The sequence below is a fragment of the Engystomops pustulosus genome, chromosome 2, assembly GCF_040894005.1.
Source record: "Engystomops pustulosus chromosome 2, aEngPut4.maternal, whole genome shotgun sequence".
Taxonomy (NCBI): domain Eukaryota; kingdom Metazoa; phylum Chordata; class Amphibia; order Anura; family Leptodactylidae; genus Engystomops; species Engystomops pustulosus.
This window is the reverse complement of record NC_092412.1, coordinates 124,724,318-124,729,891: the sequence shown is the minus strand read 5'-3', so window position 1 is coordinate 124,729,891 and position 5,574 is coordinate 124,724,318.

The following is a 5,574-nucleotide window of genomic DNA, read 5'->3' as shown; positions in this document are numbered from 1 at the left end:
AGAAACGTTGCAGATTCGTTTTACATTTTACCATGCCGTTGGTTGGTTTGAAAGTGTTTATCTTCATTGTTGGAAATGTAAACACGTGTTAACATTTTTACAGCTGCTTACACTTCCAGCAATGAAGAAAAACACTTTCTAACCAACCAAACGCATGGTAAAATGTAAAACACACATATTTCTGCAATGGTTTAAAAACGCATCTTAAATGCCCTCAACCTTAAAAAATAATAAATAATAACCCCAGTTACAGCTCTAAATGACAGATATCTTGATTAGAGCTCTATCAATTATGATAGGACCCGGCAGCTCTGGATAACTCTTTCAGACCTGGCTATCGCTTAAGCACTGTAGAGGCTGAGGCAATGCAGCAGCCTCTATTCACTATTTAGTGTTACTTCAGAGTTGCGTAGTAAGGAATGGAAAAAGCAGAATTGGTAATAAACCCATTCTACCTACTCCCTAGGGCAGCGGTGGCGAACCTATGGCACGGGTGCCAGAGGTGGCACTCAGAGCCATTTCCGTGGGCACCCAGACCATGACCAGAAATGACTCCAGGTATTTTCCTGAATTCCCAGACAGCCCAGGACTTGCTATGCACAGAGCTATTTTAAAGTGATAGTGCTACCTGGGACTACTGAAGGAGTGGGAAGGTGTGGACAAATCTGGATTACCATTAGAGTTCCTGCTCCGGCCCTGACAATTCTTTCTGTTGATGGGACCATGGAGGGAAGCTACAATGGTCATTCAAATTTCTTCTATTTTGTGCTTTATTGGTGTCCTCAGGGTGCTGGTATCAATGAAAGCTGTGACAGAGAAGGGAGTATAAATCACAAATTAAATTTCTGTGTTGGCACTTTGCGATAAATTAGTGGGTCTCTAAAAGGTTCGCCACTACTGCCCTAGGGTCTACGGCTGTCTCTGACAATCAGGGTGCGGTCACACATCGCGTTTACTGCATGCGTTTAAAAATGCATTGCTACAGCGGAAGGGAGATTTGCCTAATTAAACAGCTGTTAACACCTGCGTTTACAAAACACATGTGTTAACCATGATGTTAACGTATGCGTTACCAATGAGTTAACAACCGCATGTGTTAATCGCGACGTTAACGCATGCGTTAACACTTGTGTTTTGTAAATTTCCCTTCAGCTGTAGCAATGTGTTTTTAAACACATGCAGTAAACGCGACGTGTGACCGCACCCTTAGAGACCTCAGCTCCTGCATCTAATATAAATAAAACATTATAGAAAAGAGTGAGGTATATCACCAAAAGTGGACCTATGAGCAAATATGGACCCATGTGGCGGGTGGGATGAAACCCGACATGTTTTATCAGGACCTGGTGCGACTTCATTAGGGATGTTGCTATGGGATTTAAACGTTTATGGCTCTAAACCTGTTTCTGCACAGAATACTAGATCCAGGGTCGGATTGGGGGACCTAAGCCCCAATAGTGAAATTGATTCTGGGGCCCATCTAATGCTACATGGAAATATTTAATGCACATTTTTACGCCATGCTGAAATGATGCATTTGTATTTTTTTTTAAACGCACTGCACACATCCAGCAAATTGCTGCATTATTAATGATGGGAAAAACACGGTTGTATTTTGATTTGCTTTTTTTCCCATTGTGTTTGCACCATAACACATAACACTGCATGAATTGCTGATTGGTGGGGTCTCAGTGACTAGACCCCCACTTATCAGAAAAGGGGGGTTCCCCATTCATCTCTTTGAAGCTGACAGAGATTGGCGAGTACGGCCCTCTGCAATCTCCGTCAACTCCATAGAGATGAATGGGGCAGACCGGCCATTCACGACCAGTGGGTTACATTTGTTTTGTCAATATTAAAAGATATGAATTCTGTTAATGGGAAAGCTGGGTAGTTGTCAATGTGACCATCCTTTTCTGTTTGCTTTCGGGGCAAGTTCCTGCATTGATGTTCCCTACTTTCCCCAAACTCTAAACATTGATGGGGTTAGTCTATAAATAAGCAGATGTGCAAATCAGGGTTTTTGGAAAGCTTAGGGAGAAGCACAGTGGCACTCTTGTGGCATCTCTGTTCGTCGCCATCTAGTCATGGTTAATAAGTTTATGGGAAAGTTGAATGATGATTATCTGTTTCTATGTGGTTTTGTACCCAGCCTTTTCAGAGCCCTGAGTGGTAAATTTGGGCCATCACTACACAGGCAGATCTACTGGACTTAAAGAGGACCTGTCACCCAAATATTCAACACTGCGGCGGGGTACAGTTTAATTGTCGTATTCATGAGGAGGCGGGGTTGGGGCGTGGCTAGGGGTGGTGACTGCCACCTGGCGCGTGACAGTCACTGCTGGCCTATGGAGCGAGCGGGGCGGTCTGGGGAAGAGGCAGCGCCTTGGACTGCACCCTCATGAATACATCAAACTGCTTTGCGAGCGGTCTGATGATTACACTGTAGCTCACTACAGTGTTAGATAGCGTTACCGGAGGTTTCTGGTAACGCTATCACTCTAACACTGCGGCGTTTGTTCAAGCACTAGGAGCTGCTTACTTTAGTTGGTTCTAGCATTGTATCACTTATATTTACTAACAGCTAGGTATAAATTTGTCCATGGTCTTGTGATGGACATGCAGGTGCACAAGCCTTTCTTATCACTGAGAGTAATCGGAGCCCTGTGATATGGACAGATTTCTATGCACTGGAAGTAAACATAGAAGCTTTCTATAGAAGAATCACAAGCAAAGTTCTAGAAAACTGTGAGGTATCGATAAAAAAGTATATTGGAAAATTGTATTACTTTTCCTTACACAAACCATATCTATTATTTGCTAATAGTTCATAACCCCTTTAATGTTGATGGTTACAGCTTACAGCCAAGGAAAACCCAAAAGTTATTATTGGACACTTAGAATAATTAACCTAAAACACCTGATCCTTTAGTCTGGTTCATGAGGCAACACAATCATGGGGAAGCCTCCTGCCTTGACTGATGTCCAGAAGGCAATCATTGACACACTGCTCAAGGACTGTAAGCCACAAAAGGTCATTGCTAAAGAAGCTGGCTGTTCACAGAGCGCTGTATCAAAGCATATTAATGGTACTGTAAGTTTAGATGAAGGAAAAAGTGTGGTAGAAAAGGGTGGACAAGCAACCAGAAGAACAGCAGCCTGTCCGTAATGACTCTATATGATATATGAGTTTCACCTTTGGAAATTGAATTTCTGAAAAAAAAATATTCTAACTTATTGAGAAGCACTTGTATATTGTATAATTTAATTTATGTATCATGTTATCCCCATTCTACCTAGTATTTCAGTGTATGTATGTTAGCTGTTCGGAACTATTTCTTACAAATTGGGGTACATGTATCTAACTTTTGGCTTGCCTTTTTCTTTAATTTTGACACTTTTCATGGTTCTGGTGCTCATTTGCAACTTGTATGTGCCTAAAACTGTCTCCTTTCAAAGTTTGCCATTGCCTAGTTCTCTGTAGTGTTCTCTGAGTTATCACCTAAATCCAGATGTGAAATCCAGATTTTTTGCTCAAATCTAAGGCTAGAAAATAAACTGTTTGCGAAGTTTGAAGAATTTTTGAGACTTTTGTTTTCAAACTACAGGCCAAATGCCACATGTATCAATAAGGAAAAAACGCTAAGATGCATCTGACCAGCAGGAATGCCTGGAAGGTCTAAAAAAAACAGCCGAAAAAGGCAGACTTATGATACATGTGCCCCATTGTCTTCTTTATCATGTTGAACCGGTTCTAAATGTGCTCAGTGACATTTACTAGTCAAAGTGCATTAAATGGATATTTTAAGACTTTCTAAATAAACATGTTTCTTTTGTTACATTTAATAAAGAAACTCACCTTAGAAATAGGTACAAGTCAAAGGGGCACATTTACTTGTCCAGTCTCGATCCCGCGGCGCATTGTCCGATGCTGATTCAGGTCTGCCGGGATTCACTAAGATCATGCGCCCGATATCCAGCAGGTGTCACTGCTGCGCGGAGGTCCGCCGGAGTTCACCTTCTTCGTCCCAGTGCATGTAAGTGCTGATCTTGCGACACAAATTCTTTTTTAAATTCTGCGTTTTTTTCCGAATCATCGGGTTGTCCGACGTGGAAGCCGGCGCCGGTGCACCACAATCCGATCGTGTGCACCAAAATCCCGGGGCAATTCGGCATAAATCGGAAATATTCGGGAAACCCGACAAAAGTGTGGCATTCGGACCCTTAGTAAATAAGCCCCAATGACTGCAGTATCTGAAAATATTCTGTATAGTCGTGTAGAAGAACCATATGTAAATCTGTACAATATACACATAGCTGTTATGAGTGTACTTGATGTAAATTTGTGTTATATACACTGAGTTCATGACGCTGTTTTGCATGACATTATTTCACATGTGGTTTTTAGCCTCTTTTTTTCAACTGTGACCTGGTAAATCTCCATAATATCTGCATCGATTCAATGTTTGATTGTGGATATCATGCAGATTTCTTTCAGATCTTCTCTTGCCTGTACACTTGAAAGTAAAGTTCATCATTAATTAAATTTTTTCCACATCGGCCAACAATTTCCTCATGAAAAGAAAACACTTCCTCTAAATTAGATTCACTTTAATTCACCTTCATTGTGTTGCAGAATTTTCCCATAAAAATCTGTATGTAAAAACTGCAAATAATACACACAATGTACAGTTAAACTTAGGACAACACAGACTTTGTATCCTTTGTTAAAACAAATCTTTCAGCCAAAACAAACATTCAACTGAACTGTAACATTTATACGTACGCGCGGCTTGATCTGTCCAGCACAAGTGAACTAAAAATTCAGAAGAAAAAAAAAAGAAATTCCTCTGCAACCAAAATTAAAAGCAGACTGTGGCCCCGGGCGTCTGCGGTCTGCAGTTATGTTCTGACAGTAACTGCTGATACTTCCTAAAGGAATTTACATTCCTTCAAGAAATCCTGACAGGCTGTTAGACTGCACATCCTGAACACTGAAAATTTGAAGCTGCTCATGCATGGGGATTATGTCAATTCAAGATTTCTCAATCTTTGATCCTACACAATGTCAGAGGTGCCATTCTAGATCTTGGTGCACTGAGAGAATTATTGGGAAATCTAGTTGCAGAACTTACAGAACCATCATATGGTCTCCTTGTGGTCTTTCCTCATCAGAGGTAATAATTATGGAGACAATTGTTGGTACCATTCTGATAATAAAATAAAACCCACAATGGTCCCATAAAAATTTTCAACACAGAAAGTAATAATACAATATTAATTTTCGATCAATCATCTGATGTAAGTCATTCTGAGACAAAAACTGCAAACAAAAGATTGATGTAGCAGGTTTAAAGGGGACCAGTCACCAGGGACCTCATTTTCACTATACCCAGAAACCCAGAAACCCATCACAAGTCACAGGAAAATAGCTCACAACATGTTGAGTTGACATCCGTGGAGGAGGGAGGAGCTGTACAGGAGCACAAAAGTGGGGGCTGAGAGCTGAGGAGTGAGCAGCACAGACACTAAGGAAAGTCGCATGTTGTTTTTTAAAATGCATCCAAACCAAAG